We start from the raw sequence: 25438 nt of genomic DNA, 5'->3' as shown, positions 1-25438 counted from the left end.
AGTGCTTCCTGACTGGCTTGGAATACTTGTCCTTAACTCCATCAGGATGCCATGGGTCTTAAGATCTTTTCTATATCGGAATGTTTGGGGCAATTAGACTTAAGTCCAAGGCCCTGCCTCTGCCTGAATGATCCAAGCATGGGTTCTCTTCATCGGTGTGAACAGTAGACTTTGCCTCTGCTTGAGTCATTGCTTTTCCTTGCAGAGAAGGCACAGCTGCATTCCTGCCTTCTCTGAGATCCTGCCTGCTGGATGGCCAAGCGGCCTGGGCCAGAGTGAAGAGGGGAATTTAAAGTAGTGCACTTCAAACTATTCATAATGAAAGACTTACGTATGTTGTTTTGTTTTTTATTTCCAATCTCTTGTGGACTGATAATCTTTTAAATAAAAAACTTTAAAAATTTTTAAATGGACAAATAACAATTGTACATATTCACAGCGGTACATAGTGATGCTCCAGTATTATAAAGTGTAGTGATCAGGGTAATCAGCACATCCATCATCCCAAACATTTGTCATTTCTTTGTGTTGGGAATATTCAATATCCTCCTTCTAGCTACTTAAAACTATGTGATATATTATTGTTAACTACAGTCATCCTATGGTGGTATAGAACACTAGAACTTATTCCTCCTATCTGGCTGTAATTTTGTGTCCTTTAACAAATCTCTTCCTATCCCTCCCTTCCCCCTACCCTTCCCAGCTTCTTGTATGTTCTGTGCTACTTTTACCTTTACCAACTTTTTTTTTTTTTTAAGTTTCCACATATGAGTGAGAACGTGGTGTTTAACTTTCTGTCTCTGGCTTATTTCACTTAACACAATGTCCTCCAGTTTCATGCATGTTGCTGCAAATGACTTGATTTCATTCTTTTTTATGGCTGAATAGTACTCCATTGTGTGTATGTACCACATTTTCTTTATCCACTCGTCTGTTGTTGGATGCCTGGGTTGATTCTGTATCTTGGCTATTGTGAACAGTGCTGCAATAAACGTGGGGGTGCAGGAGTTTCTTCAATATAATTATTTCTTTTCCTTTGGATAAATACATAAAATACAACAGAAATAAAATACTAGATAAATGAAAAGGAAAACAACATTCAAAACACAAGCTCTAATTTTTTATTGTTAGATTTGATAAATATTAAATTGCTTTGAGAAATTGTCATAGTAGTTCCCAACACTGTTTCTGTGCTTTTCTTGTTGCTAACCAGTGATGGATTGTGGGTAGATAGCAGTCTGTGGACTGGTCTCCACCGCCTTCCCATGTCCGCACCCCTGCCCCACGGGGTAGCCATCTCTTGCCTTTGGCTGGAGGGCAGGAACATTGGTGGGCTGAGGGCAGGCTGTGGAGATTCTTCCCCATGGTGTGGGGTAGTGAGCGGAAATCCGCACATGAGTCTGATGTGTGTTCTCTAAGATTTAGCGTGTCTTAGTTACCAATTTCGGTACTAAGGAGCCCAATCTTCTCAAGTTGGTTTTGGGTACAGGACTCATGAACCACAGAAAAGCCACAGTGGTAGACATAGGAATGGCAGAAGCCAGGGCAGTTTCAAGGACCTCAGCAGGCCAAGTTCATGGACCCTTACTTAGGGCCCTCCTGTTAACGTGGCTTAGCTTCCAGCTTTCTCAGTCTCTTGACATAAATCATCAAGACAGAGATTCTGCTGTGGATTCAGTGAGGAAAAAGTTCACCTTAGTTTAATTAGCGGCGGGCCAAGAGATGGCGTCTCAGAGCCTGCTCTGCTCTGTAGGGGCTGTGGAAACCAACTCTCTGAGAAAGGAGTTAATGGCAGCTTGGGACCCAGGGCAGATCTGGGTGCAAGCTGCTGCCTGTGGAAAGTTCGAAACAATGTCCCAGTTCTCAAGCAGGAGAAAGGTTTTAATCATTCAACTGTAGGGAGAAATTCCTGGCTCTGCCCTGTGCAATCAGCTCATCCTCCTGGGTCTCTAAGTGTGCTGAAATGTTGCTTCCTTGCTCCTGGTGTAACCACTCACTTAGCAAGCAGGAGCCTCCGTGGAAGGCGCTGACCTGTGATTTATGTGCCATAAAAGGGCCGGGATGTTTGATGCCTGTACTTCTCTGCCTGAGAAGAAACATTAAATGAGAGCTAATGGACCCTAGGCTCCTAACGTGGCTGCTGCTTTCCGAATGCGCGCACAGGCGCTCCATTTCATTCTGGCTCCCTGGCCGGGCCGAGCTGATTTTCACCCTGCAGATCTTAACGAAGCTCAAACACTGCCACAACCACAAGAAGCAGAAAGGAAAGGCCCAGCAGCCACTGTTTTCCTCTTCTCATACTGTCACCACGGGAGGCCTCTTGCCATGAAGGTGTTTAAAACTTCCAAAGTTAAAAACACAATGTGAAGCAAGAATCCAAGCTGATGACACCATTTCAAACGGTTTAACAATCCATAGTTCCAGATGGAAGTTCAGATAGGAGGGCTTCTTGACTTTGTACTGAGCAGTTTCTTATAGAGGCAGAGTCCACTTGAATCCAGAATGTCTGTATTTTGCTTTAACTGGTCAGCTGGTGGAGAGGGCCCTGAATTGGGTGGCTCTGGGTCTCTATCAGAAGCAGACTGTAGGTGGCACTGCAACGCAACTTTAGTGCACCGCAGCGCGTGATAGCGCGCAGAAAACCGGGGGGAGATTTAGTGCTCCGAGAAATTTAAGCCCTTAAGGGAAAGGAGCACAAAAATCACCACTTAGAAGTTGCTGTAGAAGCCTTGGGGCCACTGACCATCCTCTCCAGGGACCGAACGGCTAAATGGCAAGGATGATGTGGTAGGGAATGTGTACCTGGCGATGGTTTGCAAAATCTTGACGTTAAAAATCACCACTGTTTCATGTGTGTGGGAGATAAGAAGGCAGGGAGACAGAATGAAAAGCCTGAGAAAACACAATAAGGGTGAGAGAGAAATGGATTTTTAAATGACTATTATTATTGTTTTATTTTGAAGGAGAGTTTGAAGTACATGAATTCCCTCTGCATGTATACTCCCACCTGACCATTGAATTAAGGTGGGTACAGTTAATAGTTATAATAGAGAATCATGGTAAATAACACTGATTGAAGGTACTTTATTCATGAGTGATAAGATGAATCAAGAAAGAAAAATTAAGGGAAGCGTCATGAAATGTCTTTTCTCGTGGGTCACATGCTCTAATATTTGGGCTAATTCTAGTCTTATGCTATAAGAAATCACTTAGTCTACAGTTTTGTGGACTTAGTTCAGATGTGGATGCTTTTGGAGACAAATGTAAGGTCCTCCTCTGAACCTCATTTTCCCATTTGCAAGGATTCGTTCTGTCTATTTCTATTTCTAATGGTTTTCAAAGTGTGATTCTGGGAACAGTAGCATTGGTATCACCTGGGAACTTGTTAGAAATGCAAATTTCTGAGCCCCACTCCAGACCTTCTAAATCAGAAACTCTGAGGATGGGGTGTAGCAATCTGTTTTAGCCAGTCCTCCAGGTATTTCGGATGCATGCTGATGTTTGTGCACACCTGCTCTAAGGAGTCCCTCAGATATGTATGGGGGAAAAGTGAGAATAGATAGATTACTCAGGAAACATTGAACCCTTACGATGTTTATTAATAGCTGAGTGATATATGCTGGGGTTACAATGAAGAAAACATGGTTCTTCTCTCAAGCTGTTTATAATTTAGTGGGAAAACAGGCATACTTACAATGCTAAATGGAATAACTACTCCTTGAAAATACTAATTCTGCCTAGAAAGAGGGGAGGAGAAAGGCTTATAGGGTGGTGGGGAACATTTGAGCAGAGTCTTGAAGGATGAGAAGATTTAATGAGGCAGAGAAGGGCTTGTAGCTTTTATTATTTATTTTTACTTATTTATTTTTTTGAGATCAAGGCTCATTCTGTTGCCCAGGCTGGAGTGCAGTGGCATGGTCAGGGCTCATTGCAACCTCAACCTCCCAGGCTCAAGTGATCCTTCCACCTTAGCTTTCTGAGTAGCTAGGACTACAGGCCTGTGCCACTATGCCCGGCTAATTTTTGTATTTTTCGTGGAGACAGGGTTTCAGCATGTTGCCCAGGCTTGTCTTGAACTCATGGGCTCAAGTGATCTGCCCGCATCGGCCTCCCAAAGTGTTAAGATTACAGGTGTGAGGCACCACGCCGGGCCTGCTTGTAGCTTTTAAATGTTGTTTAATATTGCCAGAGAGTTTTGTCCACCTCAAACCATCAAGGAGCCAAACATATTGAGAGAGATTGAGTTTTCTTTCCCCTACATTTGGTTAAAGACATGGGCTTTGCGAATCACTTATTGAGAGGGAAAATCTGGCTAGCTTTGGACTTTTGCTCAGTGCCAATAGTCAATGAAGTAATGTCTACAAATTTCTGAGGAAAAGAGTGACTCAAAAATATTATATCCAGCCAAGGAGTTGGTCAAATATAAAGATAACAGGTAAACATTCTTATGCATTGACCCAAGAATTACAGGGTGTACAAACACTTCTTGGAAAAAAAGTTAGTGACAAGATGAAGCCACACAAGAGGTAAAAATAAAGGACAAAATGAAGGACTCAGGAATGAAACAGTCACAGTAAAAGACTGGTAGTGGGCATTCAATTCATGTAAATGTAAGAACTAAGTCTAAACAAAAGTAGAAAATGGTAACAGAATAGAGAATTAATGTTATAATCCTTATCAGGGAATATGGGTGGGAGTGTGAGAGTACTAATTTCCTCATCTTTCTTAGCAGAAAGTTTTTTTGTTTTTTGAATGACTAGCCACTTTATATTTTTTTAATATTTTTTTTCTTAACCTAGAAGGCTCTTTTAAGAAATAATAACTTTACTGGCAAAGAAACGTTTATTTGAAGTTTATTCTCCTTCACTTTCTTCAGTTTCTTTATCCTTTTTAAAGTAAAACAAAGTTTTCTAACTTTCCAAAAATTAAAGCTAGCTAATATAGAATAATCTCATTTTAATTAGCTTATTTCTTTTCTTCCCTTCCATTGATCCATCCATCTTTCTATCCATTCTTGGCTAATTTCTTTTACTCTCATGGTTTTAATTTAATTTAATTTAATTATTATTATACTTTAAGTTTTAGGGTACATGTGCACAATGTGCAGGTTTGTTACATATGTATACATGTGCCATGTTGGTGTGCTGCACCCATTAACTCGTCATTTAGCATTTGGTATATCTCCAAATGCTATCCCTCCCCCTTCCCCCCACCCCACAACAGTCCCCGGAGTGTGATGTTCCCCTTCCTGTGGCCACGTGTTCTCATTGTTCAATTCCCACCTATGAGTGAGAACATGCGGTGTTTGGTTTTTTGTCCTTGCGATAGTTTACTCTCATGGTTTTAACTATTATCTCTTTGATCACGATGTTCAAACATTTATTTATTTATTTATTTTTAGAGATGGAATCTCACTCTGTCACTCAGGCCGGAGTGCAATGGCACAATCATAGCTCACTGCAGCCTCAAACTCCTGGGCTCAAGTGATCCTCCTGCCTCAGCCTCCTGAGTTGTTGGGATTACAGGCTCACACCATCACACCCAGCTAGTTTATTTTTATTTTTGTAGTGATGGGCTCTCCCTGTGTTGTACAGGCTGGTCTCAAACTCCTGGCCTCAAGTGATCCTCCCACCCCAGCCTCCTGAGTTGTTGGGATGGCAGGTAGGAGCCACTGCACCTGGCTCAAGTATTTATCCCTGATGATTCTTCTGAGTTGCAGAATTATGTATACAATAGCCCACTGGATGGACAGCTCCACTTGGATGTCCAATGGACACTTCAACATGTTCAGAACAAGACTCATTTTCTTCAGCTTCCAAATCCAAATTTGCTGCTCCTCTTATATTTTCTATCCTGGTTCATGATATTACCATCAACTTGGTCATCCAAGCCAGAAACTTGGAATCATCTTAGATTCCTTATCTCTTCATCCTTCTCATCCAATCAACCATTAACACCGCATCCAAGCCAGAAACTTGGAATCACTCTTGATTTCTCATCTCTCTTTCAAGCTTCCCATCCAACCGGTCAACATCGCTTCCTAAATATTTACTTTTCCCTCTTCTCCTTATCCTAGCTATCCTTGATCTAGGACAGAGCCTCACCAGGGTCTTTGATAATAACTTCAAACTTGTCTGTAGGCCTTCTTGGCTTTTCTTTATATTCACTTCCATTGTTTATATTCCTGCCAGAATGATCTTTCTAAAATGCAAGTTTATCTTGTTATTCCCCAGCTAGCATCCTTCAAAGGTTCCCTATTTCCCTAAGGATAAATTGCAGGCTACTTAAATACACCATCTTCTGTCTCTGGACTAATAGGCAATAGGCACTATTTTTATCCCTGACATGCTGTGATGTGGACAGCTGCTGGTTCTTCTGCTTATAATTGTTTTGTGTCTGTTATGGCCTGGATGACACTTGCTTATTTGTTGAAACACAGCTCAAGGGTCACTTCAGGAAGTTTTCCCAGACCTTGGACTAAGGTTTTCTCCTCTGTACTCAGTAGCACCTTTCACATATCTCAGTTGTAGCACTGAGCATTTAAGAACTGTTTATGTGCTGGTCTCTCCTACTATCACTGCAAGTTCCTCCATGTTAGGAACTGTGTGTGTGTGTGTGTGTGTGTGTGTGTGTCTGTGTGTGTGTGTGTTCGTTCACAGTGCCTACTGTACAGCATGGCACATAGTAGGTTTACAAAGACTATTGAAGTGAACTAAGCAATCCTGGTACATCTTTCTATCAATGCCATATGTACTCCCTCTCTCCCTTGGGCACAATTGGATAAACACCAAATTCAATAGTGCTCCATTTTTCTGAACTCTGGGCAGACCGCCTTCCTTCTGTGGACACATTCTTTCTTCAGATATGTTAATACTATTGATTAAGTCACAGCTTTCTTTTAGAGCAATCACATTCCAGTCATGTCTCTGTAGGCTGCATCCTAGACTCTTTAATTAGATTTCTTCATTCCTTCATTCATTAGTTCACTTATTCTATTCATGGATGGCTGTATGTTTAAAAGGCATCTACTAGGTTTTTAGTAAAACAGTGCCCTTTGTATTGGTGGCCCTCATTGTGGGGCACAAAGTGTGAGCCCAGTGGATGCTTCAGTGGGTGGGATGTGTACATAAGGTAGGCACCAATAACAGGGGAGGGCAAGAGTCCTGAATGCTAAGTCCAGCCTCAGGCAAATTCCTCAGATTCTTGAGAACGGTCTAGCACAGAGGTTCATATCTCTAGTTTTGGAGGGAGGCAGGCTTATTTTTGAATTTTCAAGTTAACAGCTGAGTGGACAGTTTCCTTACTTGTGAAACTCTTCATCTGTTAAATGAGGTTAAGAGCAGGACTAACATAGGTTTGTTTTGAGAATTAAAAAAAGACAATGTTGAAAAGTGCAAGGCAGATGACAAGCATGTGACAAATGGTAGTCAACCTTATCAACCTCATCATCATCATCATTTAACAACAATGAATGCTCTTAGTCTGGACTTACACTGACCATTGGTTGGTTCCTCCCCAAATTGGGATGCGATTTAGTCAGCAGTGATAGGAGCCTGAGAAAGACCTCGTGGACATCCCAGGCACCAGTTGCCTTTTCTGCTTCTGTTAGGAAATGCATTGAGTTTTTAGGGACTCTGTTTATACAGAGATTATTTAGCATTTTTATTCTCTGAAGGTGCTGGCATAGCTTCAGCCTGTATTCTAAAGAGAAGGCGGTTAGCTGTGCCTTTCTTTGTTTGTCGGGAACATTTCTGTAGATAAGCACCCTGCACAGTAAATAAAATGCATTGTTATTACATTGCCTAGCAATTTACCTGTAACAGACGGCTGTGCCTGCTATAATGACATGATAGCTAATCCATACCCCTGCATGATTTTATCTTCCACGGAAGGAGGCTGGCAAGTTTAAAGGGGACACCCTCAAAGATCAGCCAGGGGAAACCACTTCTGGTTTCTGTGAGTACGCCAAAAGTCCGGTGCCCAGATTTTGAAAGAATGCTTAATTTCAGGATCAATTACCTTAAGCTTCCCATAAGTAGGTTCTACCTAAAGCTTCTGTGGAAAAGCAGTTTGATTTAATTAAGGAAGTCTCTCAGACCTTGAGTCTGTGCTTAATACAGAGGTTAATTTTTTTTTTCTTACTGCATTAGAAGTTTTGGATATGCAAATAGCCTATCATCCAACTTGCCTTAAAAGTTAATAACAATTGCCTTTTGCAGTGGACAAATAACACTGCTTTTGTTTATTTTGCTTCCTGTATGCATTTGGATAAAGCCCTCAAAAAGACGTTATTATGTCCAAAGGCAAGAGCTATTTTATAACACTAATACTAGAGTGATACAATTTACCAAACACCAAAACAATGTAGCGTCACCATAATTTTCAATATAAACAATAGAACTGGACTTTCAACTGTACCTCGTTTCCTGGGGTTTGCTGTTGTTTGTTTTTCTGACTAAACTAATCTGGAAGGAATGGGTTGGATTTGGACTTCTCAGGAGGCTCTGTCCCCTTCTGGAAAGGGTACAGACTTGGAGTTTAACCCAGGTTGCACTCTTGGCTTCAGCCATTAACAACCCTATGATCTTGGGCAAGTCATTTACTTTTTTGCAGTCTTTTTGTTGCTGTTGTCACAAAGCTTGTTGAAGATATTGCTTGAGCATTTTTTAGGAATTACTTCTCTAAATGGTCTCAGATACCTTTCATAGCTTAAATATTTCTGGCAGTGTTAATAATAAGGAACAAGAATTGTTTCAGGCTGGGCACGATGGCTCACACCTGTAATCTCAGCACTTTGGGAGGCCGAGGTGGGTGGCTTGCTTTAGGTCAGGAGTTCGAGACCAGCCTGGCCAACGTGGTGAAACCCCATCTCTACTAAAAATACAAAAATTAGCCGGGTGTGGTGGCACGTGCCTGTAGTTCCAGCTACTGAGGAGGCTGAAGCACGAGAATTGCTGGAATCCAGGAGGCAAAGGTTGCAATGAGCCAGGATCGCACCACTGCACTCCAGCCTGGGGGACAGAGTGAGACTCTGTTTCCAAAAAAAAAAAAAAAAAAAAATTGCAAATTTGGGAAATTTCTCATATTGGTACCAATTGCTTTTCCTCATTAATTCCTCCCTGACCTTTCTTCTATGAAAAAAATGTGCCCCCTCACATTTTAGGAGTTTAGGTAAGAGTTAGGTAGGGTGATTGCTTGCTGTTAGACTATTATATCTCTCTAATCTGTCTGTTTCTCTCCATCTCCAGCACCACCAACAGCTAACATTTATTGAAGGCTTACAGAGGGCTGAGTGCCCCACAGGCACGATCTCATTTAATCCCCACCAAAACCATTATTATTGCCATTTTACAGGTGGGGAATTTGAGGCTTAAAGGGGTGAAGCAAATTATCCAGGGTCACAGAGCTAGTTAGTATTAGACTCCTGGTCCGATCTCTCGCCAAGACTCAGGTGGAGGACTAAGAACTGTCTTCCCAGCTCCTTCCTTCTTTCATGTCAACCTGTTCTCCACACGAAAACAAAGTGAGCTTTTGAAAGAGAAAGCTCAGCACTCCCGCGCATCATCCTCCCCTCCACATGCTAATAATCTCCATGATCTGGCTTCTGCCCGTTTCATTGCATCTGACACCGCCCTCCTCTTGCTCTCTGCTCTCCCTTTGTGGCTGCCTTTCAGTTCCTGTTACGTGCTTCTCGCCTGTCCTCAGAGTCTTTGTATATGTGGTTCCCTTTGTGTGGAACATTCCTCCTCCTCTTGTTGCTTGTGGTCCCATTCACATTTGCTCATCCATTCTCCTTCAACCTTCTCCTGCGATAAAAGTGCATTTCACTCCTCCTACTGATGGAGGATGCTGCCTGCTGGTGGGCCATTTATATCACTCTGGCCTCCACTCGTTCTCCAGCTCAAAGATGCATTCATTTCTGACTTCAGATTAAGCTGGGTTCCCTTGTTCAGTGCTCTCATAGCCGCTGGTGCATTTTCTTAGGCAGTTATTAGGATGTATAGTTAGAAAAATATTATCCATATAATTATTTGATTAATTTCCATCTATTCTACCCCTGACTGGAAGTTTTATGAGGATAAGGATTGTGTCCACTTTAGCTCATTTTGTATCCTCAGGGTCTAACATAACACTTGGCACATGGTATTGTTATTTACCAGGTTGGACGAAAGCTGAGCTTTAGAAACTGGGAAGGCTGGGGATCAATCCTGAGGTTTCTTAGCATTCTCTGTTCCGGGAGGAGCAAGCAGCATGTAACTGCGTGCCCTCTGGCCTGTGTGTGCATGTCTGCATCTGCGTGTGGCAATGTACACGCACACACACACACACAAACACACACACCCCCCCCCCTTCCCTTTCTCCATTACAGGCAGCTGAACCAGGAAGGTGAAGAATATTTTTCATGGCGTTATTTTTATGATAATCTATTTCGATGGTTAATTTGGTTTAGGACACTGATTTATCACCAGTTTATAGATCTCTCTCTCTCTCTCTCTTTTTATTGTCCTATTTGAATTATAAGGATGGCATGTGTGAAATGGAACTTCTTGGCCTATTCTGCTTCTCATGCAACCAGTGTAGTTCAGACAATAAAAAGATCTATAAAATTAATATATATACAGAGTGAGAGGGGAAAGAGAGGGACAGAGACAGAGAAAATGGGTAATGCTTTGGAATTGGATGCCACATTTATCTCTCTCCGGTGAAGTTCAGAATTAAAATTTACATGTGGAAGAGGCATAAATGAGGTATGAAGGTGTTGTCCTCTCATGTGGAAAGAAGCCTAGTAATTCTAGCTTACCTGCGTTACAAGAAAACATATTTTTCTCTTGCTTTTAGCAATTTTAAGGACTTACAATTGCTGCTCTAACTTTAGAAATATGTGCTCTAAAGGTATGACTTTAATGAAAGGAAATACCAGGCCACTTAGATTATGTATTGCCTAGTCGGCCAGGTATGTCCTAATTACATCACCGACAGGCATCTGCAATGGATATCTGCTTGTGAATTTTTCTGTAGCACCTGGTGCACACCCAGTGCATAGTAGGTGTTCGATAAAAGTGTAACTGAACGAGCGCCAAGAAGGCACGGCTGGTTTGTTGGTCTCCTGAAGTACAGTCTGAACCTCACTGAGCCTTCACCAGGGGAGAGGAGTAGGCCCCTTTCCCCTCATGCTTTCTGGAGGTTATGCCACATGATGTGCTTTTAGGGCCAGCTCTTTCCTGCTTTTGTCTCTTGGCTTTCTTCTTGGTTTTGTTACTCTGCCCACACTAGCTGTTGACCAGTTTTTTAAAAAAAGTGAGGGGGGATGATTTTCGTGGAGCATTTGATCCTGATAAAGTGCCTTCTGAGTGGAAAACAAACAACAACCTTCCTACCTTCTGAAGAGGTGTTTTGAATGACCAGGTGGCAGCTCCCAGATGTGATTTCACATGAGGTTCTTGGATTGACTATTTATTGCTATGCTTGAAATGATGGTTATTATTGTTACAAATATTATTATGCTGAGGAAGCCAGCTTGCAAGCACAGGCAGCTGCATTGTTTACAAACATAATTAATGAGGTGATTTTTAATATCAACAGCTCAGCACCAGCCTTCCTAAAGACTGTTTATGGCCTGGGCCACAGAGCCATTTGTAACTTCTACAGCATGTCTATGACGGGGTTGCCTCTAAGACTCATTTCCTTTGGCTGGGAACTGGTTTATTTTATGAATGACAAAAATAAACCCCTACTTGCCTACTTGTTGCTGACAAGGAATGGTTTATGTCTAAGAAGCCCAGGTCTACCAAAAGATAAACACAGGAATACTTTTCTAAGAAGTGAACGTGTATTTCTTCACAGTTAGCTTCTGTATTTATACAGAAGTCATCCAACTGAGGTGGTTGTCCTGGGGGACTGGAAAGGAATGGCACATTGTCTTTCTAAACATGGAAATGTTTCGTGTGATATGATGCTCTCTCAATGTTGGTAATATATCAGTATTCGAAAAAAATGGCTTATCCTTCAACTAGCCTTTTGTCACCTGTGGCCTTACAATTGAGGCCTGTTACACGACCTCAGACTTTTATTCCATTTAGTTATATTTCAGTGAGGGATTTGAACAAAAGATTTTCTCTCCTCTAAATTTGGCCTGGCACAGCATTTTGAAATGGACTCTAAGACAAGCCACTCTTTCTTGATAAATAATAGGTCGAATGTGTCCTTTTGCCTTTATTTTTTCCCTTGCTTCCCTGATTTTGAATTTTGGGGTTCTGATAGTGATTGGTAGCTGGTATATCCCAGATTAAAGAGATGAGACTATTCCTGCGAGATGCCCACACTTGAGCACCTTCCCAAGCAAATAGATGAAAGACTCTTCCACCCGTATGATAAAATGGGAACTAATCACCTTTCTAGGCTCCGCTATATTCAACAGCAAGAAAATAGGTGCCAGTCCAATTCCTGGCTTGTTTCCTACATTTCAGAGGTTAGACAATTTAATTGTTTACTTAGACTTCTTGTCTTCTCTCCTATACACTCCAAGGGAATTGTTGTTCTTCTATTCTCTCGTAACAGTGGAATTGCCTGGTTATGCCTGTTCAGTAAAAGGCAGTAAGTTAGAGAGAGATAAAAAGATTAAAATAATAAAAATGACCCAAGATAATTAAAGTCTGCCATCTTGCATTTTTCTTGTAATTCCCAGGCAAATGCCTCTGAAACATAGTTTTATGATCTTAACTCTAAGTATCCTTGTTTATTACTTTAACCCATTGCTGGCATCTCTGGAGTGAATGATGAGAAGTTAGCGAATGCCCTAGGTTTCACAACTTGAAGCATGGAGTAAGAGCGTTCATTTAATACAACTCCACATTTACCCAGCATCTGAGTTATGTACCCCCCCACCCTCAGGGAGCTTACTCTTTCTCAGAGGAGATAGAAACAAATGATTCTAATCTGACTCTGTAAGTGCACTAATATTCTTCTAAAGAGAGTTGTTTGTTTGATCTGCTTGACTGCTGGAATTTTCATTCTCCTGATTATACTAATGAATAGTAAAGAGAAATGGAAGGTGCCAGAGGGAACTAAATTGATTTATGTAAGAAAGGACATGAATCTACCAGCAAGACTGAAAATAATATATCTAGAAGGTATGAGAAGGGACCAAGAGAAGTGGGGTGCTGAAGTTGGAAGAAATAGAGGTAGAGTTTGGGGGACCAACTGCCATGATGACTAGGACTTTTGGGGACAAAGAGACCCAATGAGAATTTTTATTTATTTTAAAAAATTGAGATATAGCTTATATAAAATACACAAATGTTAAGTGTACTGCTCAATGCATTTTTACGTATGAATATACTTGGGTAACTACTACCCACTTCAAGATATAGAACATTTCAATCACCCCAGAGGGCTCCCTTACACCCTTGTCAATAGCTCAAGAGTGATCATTGTTCTGATTCTAGTCCCATAGAGTAGTTTTGTGAGTTTTTAAACCTTATGTATATGGAATCATATAGTATTGATTGTTTATTTCTGATTTCTTTCCCTTGGCTATGTCTATGAGATTTATACGTGGTTTTGTATGTATCAGTAATCTATTTTTTATTCTTGTGTAGTATTCCATTGAATAAATATACCATAATTAATTTCCCCATTTATCCATGGGCAAGTTAATGAATATGCTCATTGTCCATGTTAATGGACATTTGGGTTGTTTTCAGTTTGGGAACTATTTTGGGCATTGCTGCTGTGAATATTGTTGTGCATGTCATTTCTGTTTGGTAGACACTTAGGAGTGCAATGCTGGGTCACAGGGTATATGTGTATATTTAACTTTTGTTGATACTGCAAAATATAGTTTTCCAAAGTGGTTGTACCAATTGGCATCCTCTGCAGTAATGTAAGGTGCTCTAGTTGCTCCATATCTTTGGTAAACCTTAATAGGAATTTTAGAAAGTCTTTCTGGGTGTCACGTAGTATCTTTTGCCCCTTTGCTGCCCTTTATGAGGCTTCAGCAAAGCCCCTGCATTTGGAGTCAGATGGGCGTTGGATTCCTCGCATTTCCTACCAAGGGCAGCAAGCCCTGGTTCCCCTGGGTTTGAATCCTGGCTTTTCCATTTGCTAAGTGTATGTTCTTAGGCAAATTAGTTTTTGCTTATTTTATTTTATTTTTTGCCTTCTGAAACTTTTATTCTCCATCTCCACAATGAGAATCAATCATAAATTTATTACACAGGGTTTTAATGAGGATTGGTTGAGAGAGTGTACATAAAGCCCTTTGCACAGGGCCTGGCATATAAAGTACTCAAAAAAAGTTAGCTTTAAAAAAAAAAAAAGAAAAGAAAAACAAAAACAAAACAAAACAAAACAAAACCCTATTAACTGAAGTGGGAAAATTCCCAACTCTAAACACAGGAGAATAAAGTTGAGACACCTAGGACATCTCTCCATATCCATCTGGAGATTCTCCTTTCATAGCTGACCCTTAAAAGCTTGGACTTTGATTAGAAGAGGCAATCGTTCCCTAACACAGTAAGTCTGTACCCTTCTTCTGCATCCTAGTTGGTAATTGTGACTTTTCAGACATAGCTTTTTTTTTTTTTTTTTGAGACAGAGTTTCGCTCTTGTTGCCCAGGCTGGAGTGCAATGGCATGATCTTGGCTCACCGCAACCTCCGACTCCTGGGTTCAAGCGATTTTCCTGCCTCAGCCTCCCGAGTAGCTGGGATTACAGGTGTGTGCCACCATGCCCGGCTAATTTTGTATTTTCAGTAGAGACAGGGTTTCCACCATTTTGGCCAGGCTGGTCTTGAACTCCCGACCTCAGGTGATCTGCCTGCCTCAACCTCCCAAAGTGCTGGGATTACAGGCGTGAGCCACCGTGCCCGGCCCAGACATAGCATTTTTAAGCTTAGCTTTTATGAAGACACAGGTGCACTAAAGTCATCCTTTTCTGACATCATCAACCACCATCACTGAGTAATTTTTTACAGTACTTAGAATTTCCTCTCAAAGGAGATTGGTAATACTCAAGGTAAGAGAAGATTGAAGAAAAAAGTTTAAGAAGAAAAAAGGAAAAAAAAAAAGAAAGCCTATTTAATTTTATGGTTGATGCAACTTGTTACATATGTGTCCCGCCAGAATAAATCGGATCATCTGATTTTCAAATTGCTGGGTCTATTGTTTCAGAAATAGAGGATGTAAATAATTTCAGTGCAATCTCCTGGATCTGGACCTCTCTCATCCAGAACTGTTATCAGCATTAGCATAATTTATGGTGCTATCTAATAATGAAATCACTGAACACTGATTGTACAGCTTCTTAAAGCTATAATTATTGCTCATTAGGAATGGATTTCATATTGTTTGCTCCTGGCACATAACAAGTTATTGAAAGAAAAAAGTTGTCAGTAGAAGTGGGAAACCAGGAAAGGCACTTTTTTTTTGTTCCTGAATGTTATCTCTGATGAATCTGTCTGAGATTTTGTCTTTAATTATAACGGAGAACAACTGGCCACATCATTAATTATCATATTTCTTTTTTAAGGAAAATTTTAGCTTCACATCAGATGCCTTTTTCAGTCTATGCTCTGTAAATGTTTGTTGACTGAATGAGTGTGCAGGGAAAGCAATGAATGAAGACAAAAGCCACAATTTTGGCAAGTTAAACTCTGAGCAATGTCTAGCTCATACCAAACATTAACATTTCTTCCTTTCTTCCTTTCTTCCTTCCTTCCTTCCTTCCTTCCTTCCTTCCTTCCTTCCTTCCTTCCTTCCTGCCTGCCTGCCTTTCTGTCTGTCTTTATTTCTCTCTTTCTTTCTTTCTGAGACAAGGTCTCACTCTGTCATCCAGGCTGGAGTGCAGTGGCGCAATCTTGGCTCATTGCAACCTCCACCTCCTTGGCTCAAGCGATTCTCCTGCCTCAGCCTCCCGAGTAGCTGGGACCACAGGTGCACACCACCCCACTTGGCTAATTTTTGTATTTTTTTTTTTTTTGTAGAGATGGGGTTTCACCATTTTGGCCAGGCTGGTCTTGAACTCCTGAGCTCCAAGCGATCCACCTGCCTCAGCCTGCCAAAGTGCTGGGATTACAGGTGTGAGTCACCACAGCTGGCCCTCCAAGAGGTTAGAGTTGGCAGTTTTTTAGGGGCATGAATCTGAAAAAAATAATCTTAGCTTATTCATCTCAGAACATCTTAAAATGCATTTTCTAAAATTACAGAGCAATACTTGCTTTTTCACTGTAGAAGATAAAAACAATACATGTATAGACTGAGTAAAATATGGGAGCCCCTTTCAGGTACTCTGATTGATCCTCTTCCTGAGGTAATGGCTATTCTTAGTACAGTATATGTATCCTTTAAGCCCTCATGTTTCTGGAAATATTGAGAATTCATTGTTTGGGATAATGCAGGAAAAAAAAAAAAAAAAAAAGGTCTGCTTTTGTTGGCTAACAATAATTTCCGGATGGCCTATGGGATTGGAGAAAGCTTGGTTTTAAATCTGATGATGGAGGTTTAGTTAGTGATTTCTATGAGATACAATGGTTGGGGAGAATTACACATTTCAGCATGGGAAGGAGGAGTAACCATTATACAGTTTGCAAAATAGGGGCCACTGTCAATGTTTATGATTCTAGGAATGGGGAATGGGGCTTATCAAAAAAGACTTAAGTTCATTGTGAACAGTGCCTTTAGCTTGTGATGGCATCGACCCCAATGGAAGGTAGCTTGGCTTTGAGATTGGTACAATGTATTTGGCCTTTATAGGTTGAATGTGACTTCTGTGTTTGTCAATTAACCCAGCCTGGTGATTTATCCAGGGCTAGACCAGATTTTGTATCCTGGTATTTTCCTACACAGTTCTAGTTTCCTTGGGTCTTTTGGCATGGAACCTGAAGGGGCTGAAGAAATCACGTGAGTATTTCTTTAATAGATTCTTTTCCTTAGTTGTTGATAACTGCTCACTTTTCCTTAAATATCCTCTTATCTAGGGCCTTCTAGTCCCTGAGAGTACAGGGAAAATGTCAGATATGCAGAAATAAAGAAAATCTTATTCTTTTACTGGAATTTTTCAAACTTTAGTAAAACTGTAGAAATGTTTAAATTGCCTTCCAATTTCTGAAGGAAATTGGTTTCCTTTAACGCTTAACGAGATAAACTGCAATTCGATTCAAGTCATTTTTCTGCCTCTCCTTGTTGACAATCTGAGCTCCGTTTTTTTGGTTTCCTCCTGCTTTCTGATTGACTTCAAGATTGCATCTAATCTTTTTATTCTATCTTGCACGAATGCAGCCTGCAATGTGTTGTGACAAGGAGCCAGACCTCCTATTAGCATATATTTATACCTTGCCGCACGCAAAGTGGTGCTTGGGGATTATGAAACCAGGCTGGAGCTCTGAAGGGATATAAATGGCATCAGATTCGCCCCCTCCCCACAAAAAAGCCCTCCAACTCAACTGTCTATCCACGCGGAGATCTAATTGTTTGGGGAAAGGGACAAATGCGGGGAGCTGAAAGAACAGTTGTGGATGAAGTTACTGTGATGGAGGAATGATCAGATAATTGCAGGCATGGGAGACGCAAGTGATGTTCATTGTCCTCGAAGGGCCTGGAGACTCCTTGGAGGAATTTTAAGGCCACTCTGTGAATCAGTAGATAATATGATCAAGTTAATCTGCTGATGAAGTACTGAAATGTGGACAGTTCTGGACAGACATCTGGGAATGAAGAGCTAGGTGAGAGGTGTTTATGATTCGTGGGATTCAGAACATGAATTCACAGTCCTGGATATCAAGGGATGAAGACGGGGACTAGGATTCCAAAACAGGGTCCCTTCTGAGATGACTTGAGGAAACAGGCAATATTGCTTCAGGTTCTAGTTGTTTTTCCAATGAATAGAAATCAACAGAGCAAAGCCTGAACAACATTGTAACACATGCCTGTGTGTTCTTTGGTGTTCCAGTTTCTTTCAGTGGGACTCTTGGGGCTCCCAGCTCCCAGGGTTTATGAATCACTAACCTCTATCGCCTATCGAAACTGGTGATCAACTGATATTAGTCATTCACACATGGGTTTGACCTAATTTCCACTCATGCTAACCATCCCACAGCACTTCTATTTTAAGCTTGTTTTCTCTAATTGCAGAAAGACTGGCTTTGTCTCCACTGAAAGAAATTTCCAGCATTAGTAAAAAGCAAAAGAGACAATTTGGGGGAAGGGAAGCCTTTTTAGTGATTTGTATGCTAGGGAATTGGTCCAGAAGAGAAAGTACTTTTCCTCTCTTGACTCTCTAGTAGGTCTCGTACCCCTAGGATGATGAGTCCCAGTGACTTTCTTGGGAATTGCTAAGTTTTGAGAAATTTTTCGTTATGACATAGTATCTCACAGCCTTGAATACATCTGCCTTTTCCAACTGTCTGTGAGCACTCACAGGGTAGGGATGGTGTCTCATTCATCTGTATTTTTCCATTGATCGTTGGTGTTCAATATACAGTTTTTGAGCTGCACGGCATAGGAAACACAGGTGTCACTATTCTACACCTTTACCTGTTTCAGCCTTTGTGATAGGCAGTCAGACCCAGGATGCCATTTGGGTTGTATGCGGGGAGTATATTGGGGTGGGCTTCACTTCACTTTGTTTATTTCTCCAGGTACTAGGAGTGGTGAGCTGACCCTCTCTGGGGTCCTCTCTAAGGGCCCAGGACAGCTGTCCTAGCCCGTGCCTGCTTTTCGCTAGGCAGACTCCATTGCCATCTGTCTTTCTCTGCTCAGGTTGTACTTGCCCCTTATTTGGGGCTTTCCTTTCCACTCTGGTAAGATTAAGGATTAATTTAGGCAGAGGGAAGAGTCAGAGAAGAGCAAAGAAACTCCTTTAGGCTTGGCCTAATTAGGTCTGAGTCACTTAAGAAAAGGGAAACCACAGAGTGTTCAGAAATTACTACTTTGCTTTCCTTTGTATACGTCTCCCTTGGGGATGTCCTTTGGGGATCCCACGGGCTGCAAGGTATCTGGGCTAAAGTTGGATTTAGGAAAATGAAACACTTGATTTGACTATGGAAAATGCATGTTTCCAGGCAGGAGAGGAAAGATTAGGTAGGTAACTAGATAGGCTAGAGTTCTTTTGCTTATAAGTGTGTTTTGTGGAAATTACAAACTTGAAATGTGTGTGAGGAATAAGTAACAACCAATTTTACAGTCACATTCAAACATCTAACTCCTTAGACATTTGGGAAGTGGTGTGGGGACTGATCAGAAGCTGCCGAGAAGACACTTAGATTCTTGTTCAGGGGAGGGATGTAGATATTGATAAATGTTAGACATCGTTAGGAAAAATGAGCATAATATAAGTATAGGTTAATGAGTTAGGGCAACCACCACAACAATAACTATAGAATTATGACATTTAAATCAGCAGAATAAAATGTAGACTATTTAAAGAAAACCAAGAAAGAGATAAGAAAGAAATAAAAGGAAAACATGGCAAATAGCACTAAATAAGATAGCAAAGTGTCAAAGTAACAGTAATTATAGTAGATACAGGTGAGTTAATGTGAACAACCAACAGACAGAAAGAGTTTTTAGAACCATGATCTGGACAGATGTTATTTATAAGACTCATAAATTTTAAATACAAAAGGATATAGACCGATTGAAAAGAAAGGAATGGAAAAAAATACACCAGTTATGTCTGAAGCAAAGAAATCATAGGTAGCACTTAATATCAGAGCAGATAGAATTTAAGGTGAAAAACCTAATAAGGGACAGGAAACATTACATGTTGAAGCTATGACACCATCATCATGAACATATGTGCTGCTAACAGTAAGATCTCAAAATATCAAAAGCAACAACTGACTTAAGAGAAAAAAATAGATAAATCAATACTTACAGTTAGAATAAAAACAAACCTTTTTGGAAAATGAAAAAGCAAATATATAAAATATATCTGAAAAGAGATCGAACAAATACATAAAATATATGATTTTCAGGCCTGTGTAGGTGTAAGTAAAAGAGGAAGTTTAATTCAAAGGCTCAGCTTCATCTAGACTATGTTCTTTGAATATGGTGTGATAAAACTAGAAATTAATGACAAAAATGAAAGCTAACTAAATAAACAATGTGAATGTGGTAAACTAAAAATTATATCTAAAAATTTCCTAAGGTTTTATATATAAAGACGATTTCAAAAAATGTGTTTTCAGTATGAGGCCTGTGTCACTTCATATGTCTTTTCGTCCAGTGTCTGGTGAATTCATTTTGTGGTATAGCAGGTAGGAGGCTCTGTAATGAACCAAAGAATACCAACTGAACATAAAGAAATCCTCTCTCCTATTTAAACCTAACTTCTATAGTTTGTGGAAAATTTTTGGAAAATATGACAAAATAGAGAATATAAGGCAGCTCCCTGACTGAAGGTGATTTCTCTGAACTTTGGCACAATGATTGGAAATATAGAGCAACTGGAGCCGCATCCTTACCTGGGAGTCTGATCTTCAGAGCAGCCTCCTGAGTGCCATGATGTGCACGACAGATACCATGGAGAACGTGGAGGTGTCAAGAGGAAGAGAATAGTTCATAGGTTTATGCGGCACATTCTAAAGCCCATTTAAGAGAACCCAGGAAAAAGAGCAGGGCTAGAATTACAGGTATTTTGCTTTGCAGAGGATCACAGATGTCGTCTATGTTTGCCTCTAGTCTGGTGTGGCCAGGGTAAGTGTGAGTTACTTATTGATTTAAAACCTTTTTACCTGGGAAATGAGGGGTAATTACAATTGTTGGCTTAATAGGTATGGTGGGTTGGGTTTCCTAGGAAGCCAACACAGAGATGGAGATAAGCATGAAGGAGGTTTATTAGAGAGTGCCCTTGGGGTCAACATTTGTAGAAGGGAACGGAAGGAAGAGAAGTAAGCAGGATTGGTCAGAGGCAGAAGCTGGGCTGTGATGAAGCCTTTGCAGAGCAGATACATTACGGAAAGTTTTGAAGTTGGGGTAACCCTTTAGAGTGGTCTGGAGTTAGGGTGGGAAAGCTGGGACTTTATACCCCACTACTACCACTACTACTAGTCATTAAATGGGCTCTGTGCCAGCAAGGGTGCATCGGCTTGAATGAGGTGGCTCTTTTCAGCCAAGGCAATCCAAACAGGGATAATAAGCAGTAGTAAGTCCTTCATTCCTGAGGGAGGACATGGATGCCATATCACAGTGTCTGTTATAGTAGTACAATTTGATACACATTTTCTTCCAAACTAATTTTTGCATTTAAGAAAGTGAAGGGTTGGAAGGAAGTGCTAGGCTTAGTAGGCAGTTGAGGGTGAAATCCTTCCCAGCCTAGCACTTGCTGTTGCTATGTGCCCGCTTTGAGAGAAATGGCTCTATGAACATGAATGGAAAGAACTGTGCTTTATAAAGGTGTAGCACAGGGAGTTCTAACAGTTTTTCCAAGGACCATCTTGTCTGAATAGGACACTAGGAGTGGGAGTATCCTTCCTAATTTTTTTTCCATGTGTAAAGGGAAAGCATGAAGTAAACCATAAATGTTTCAGGTACTACATGTTTCTTTGTCAAATCCTACATATTTGTTTTGAAAAGAATTTAAGAATCTTAATGAACACCCTTGAACTTGTTTTTCACCTGAGGCTAGTCAAGGGTAATTCACAGGTGAGAAGAGAGAGCTTGTGGCTCTCTAAAGAGCTTATGGCTAATTCTACTTCCTACACCTTCTCCCTACCTCCTCCTTTCCTCTTAAACAGGAGAACTGCAGGGGAGGGAAGGAAGAGGGGAGGCCACATGTGAGACCGACAGAGGTGTTGGCAGGAGGAGGACAGCATGGTAGGGGACTCTTCATAGATCTTCCAAATGGCTGGTGGAAGCTGTCTACGTCTTTGATCCTTCTTGGGCTGCCTTCTTGGTGGAATTTTTATCTACTTGTGTGTAGCTAAGATGTGTAGAGCTAAAATGGACAGACCCCAGAAGTTAGAGCAGCCTCCCAGTGTGGGCAGAGCATCTCCTCAGAGAGCAGGGATTAAGCACAGCGGTGCTGGTGTCAAAATCAGACTGTCACGGTTCAAAGACCAGCTTCATTTCCTGCTGGTCACGTGGTCTTGGACCAGGGATTTAACCTCTCTGAGTCTTAGTTTTCTTATCTGTAAAATGGGGCTGATAACATTACCTCATAGATCTGTTGTTGAGAATGGAATGAATTAACCCTGTAAAATCACTTAGAACATAATAAGTACTTGATAAATACTAGCTATTATTTAGACTATGGGGCCATGTTCCCTGTCCCCTGGGTTTCCTACCTTGACAGATAACTTTAGTATCACACACCAAGCTCCTCTACACCGAAATCTCCCACTCAGGATTGAGGGTCAGAATTTCTGTAGCCAGTATTTTCTCTACCCATCATCTAAGCAAGTGTACAGAGATGCCATGTATTCTTATTTCCTGCATACTGTATTTCTATTCTAACACACATAATTTCCCATTTAATAGTCTTCATACACAATTACCTGTCCTCATAAAGACTATTTCTACTCCTGAACTACAGATGGAGTCATTCCAAAGCCTTACAGATAGAAAGGTGGGATCCTTTGCCAAGCATAGATTTTTTTCCTAAATCTCTCCCTGTCTCATCTTACTGTCTTGGAAGATAAATTTTTAGTTTAAACAAGAGGCAGGGAGTAGAGGCAGGCCCCTACTAAATTTTAAATTCTTGACTAAATTTTGCCCTCCAACATTTTTTATAGTCCCTTATGCCATTTTTTCCTCTCCTGGTCTCTCTCCTGGTCCTTCTTATTCTCCTTCAAGGGAAAAGAGCCAAGATGGAGGGCAGCCTGGGAGACTAAAGAACAGGATCCATTTTCATAGACTTAGAAGTAGAACAGGATGAAAGACTAAAACAAACACGGAGCCACAGATTTTGACTTCCTTTGCCTGGAAGCATTGAAACTGAGGAAATGTACAAAAATATAATTTTGTACTTGTGCTATCAATTGTTTATATTATTTAGAGATATCATTTATTTAATTAGCCTATAGAGTTTTTTCACTGCAAAATATAAATGTTTTGTGCCAACCACCATCTGAAGCACTGGGGATACCGCTGTGAGTGAACAAAAATAGAAGCTCAAGAAGAGGTCAAAGCTCTTATGAAGTTTATATAAAAGTGAGAGGAGGCGATAAGTAGATAAACAAATACGTATTATGTTGAGTGATGATAAGAAGGAAAAATAACGCAGGGTGTGAGATAAATAGATAAGAAAAATGAAATAAATAGGAAAAAGAAGGAAAAATAAAGCTGGGCGAGAAGACAGAAAAGGACAGTTGAAAGGGGGTATGTGCTATTTTGGGTGGGGTGTTCTGGGCAGGCCGCTTTGTGTTGAGCTGGGACCTTAACACAAAAAAGTGTTTTTCTTGTCATTGTCACCAGATGAGATTTGATGTAAAATACCTGGAATTTCCTTGAGAACAAGATTTTCCCCCATATATACCTTGATCACATCCATAGTAAAGTTGTTACATTCAGCGTGGCATTCTATGTTGATGATTGTCACAACTTTAGAAACTTTCTCTTTTCTATATTTCATTCATTCATCCATTCATATATTCATTTCTATATTTCATTCTTTGTCTCATCCTGTGAAAGGGTAAAACGTAGGAACTGGGGCCAAAACTGACTCATTATTCTGAATGTTCTTAAGTCTGGGAGTGGAGATTTAGTGTCTAAAGCTTTTGCATTTGTTTGAAAAATCCATGTCTTTATTTCTTTATCTTTTTTTCTTTATCTTTTTTAAATGATAAGATTGAAAAGTGCAGTAAGAGTTCTGAGCCAATTTGGTGGCATTGGAAATAGTAGTTCCAGTGACTTTTATGGATTTTCTTGTTTTATCTTTGTGTTCCAGGGTGTTCCATAGATCTGGGGTTTGACTCATCCTTCAGACTTACTTCCCTCCGGTGGCCACTTTAACACCGAAAATCCCCATGCTTTTCCATCAAAGTCTCTGTAAGGGAGACAGAGGACCTGCTGAGTTGTATTTTTATGATGAATTTTCTTTGTATTATATGTTTATATTCATTAATCCTGGAATCCTTACTATGTTGTTCTCCAACATCCTAAATACATACAACTTAAGGCTACATAATTTTTTCTGCTGTGATAGTCATACATCAATGATAGAAGGAACACAATCATTTGGGAATGGATGGGCCTTTTAGACTTGCAGTCAAGACTTCAGTTTTATCTCTGGAGCAGGCTGCATGCCCAGTTTATGCTGTACTTTGTTTCTAGGTTTTGTTACCTTGGCTAATGTATTTTCAGTGGGTGAAATAGCTTGTGATCTACCTTCTTGCATAGAATATTGGTTCCAGGGGTAGAGAACAGGGAGAACATGCTTTATTTTTCTCTGCCTCCTCTGACCTTAGCTCCAAGCTCCCACAACTTCCAGGGATGCCTTGAAAACCAATTTCACTTTTAAACATGTATCGAGAGCCGAATCTCTGCTAGGTTTATAGTGGGAGAAGGGGGAGATCAGCATAAAGATATCTGTGGAATGCAGAGATGTGAGGAGAAAAAAAGTGGCAGGAGCAGGAGAGAAGGCAAGGGACAGTGAAGAAGCAGAAAAGAAGGTAAAATCAGTTTCTGTTATATTCCCCAAATATATTTGAGGAAGATGATTCTTGAAGAGAATAAATACTTGTGGTGATGGAGGCTGTGGTAGAGGGGGTGGTAAGTGTGAAGATGCAGGGGGAGGAGATGGTGCTGGAGGTGGAGATGGAGGTGGAGGTGGAGGTAAAGGATGTAGTGGGGGGATGGAGGAAGTAGCATAGGAGGTTATGGAGGTGGGACAAGTGATAGAGGTGGAGCTAGGGATGGTGGAGGGGGTGGAAAAGATGGTAGTAGGAGTGGTGGAGGTGGAAGTAGTAGAGCTGGTGGTGGAGGTTATGGTTGGGTGAAGGTGATGGAGATGGTGAAGAAGGTGGTGAAGGTGGTGGAGGAATTGGTGGTGAATCCAAGGTGGAGGGAGAAGAGTTGGTCGGGGCGATGGAGCTAGAAGAGTTGGTCGGGGCGATGGAGGTAATAGAGGTAGTGAATGTCATGGCTAAGAAGGTGAAAGAGGTAGTGGAGGTGGGTGGGAAGGTGGCTGAGATAGTAGAGGAGGTTGAGGTGGTGGAAGTAAGATAGTGGCGGAGGTGGCCGGGGAGATGTATTTGAGGTGATGGAGAAGGTTGTGGAGTGAGTGTAAGTGGAGATGGAAATACCTGTAGTGATAGCCCAAAGTGATAGGGTTTGTGGAGTCATCTACAAATATAAATATCCACTCTTAAGTCAGAGTGAAACAAGTGCACCAGCACGTGGGAGAACAAGCAGCCATATATACTACTTAAAACAATTTTCTGCTTAGGACTTTCAGATATTTTTCTCACTAGTTTATTGCATTTTTGCCTTGAATCTAAAAT

The 25438-nt window shown here is 40.8% G+C and overlaps 1 long non-coding RNA gene across 1 annotated transcript in view; it reads left to right on the top strand.

The window, feature by feature from the left end:
* Window positions 1-2634: 2634 nt before the first annotated feature.
* The window catches only part of LOC129393792 (uncharacterized), a 263111-nt gene continuing 240307 nt past the window's right edge, over window positions 2635-25438 (top strand). Inside the window, exon 1 of the long non-coding RNA XR_008620837.2 lies at window positions 2635-2787. This is a non-coding gene — a long non-coding RNA (uncharacterized LOC129393792). The remainder of the gene's footprint in view (window positions 2788-25438) is intronic.

The sequence above is a fragment of the Pan paniscus genome, chromosome 15, assembly GCF_029289425.2.
Source record: "Pan paniscus chromosome 15, NHGRI_mPanPan1-v2.0_pri, whole genome shotgun sequence".
NCBI classification, from domain to species: domain Eukaryota; kingdom Metazoa; phylum Chordata; class Mammalia; order Primates; family Hominidae; genus Pan; species Pan paniscus.
This window is presented reverse-complemented; position numbering and strand designations above follow the sequence as displayed.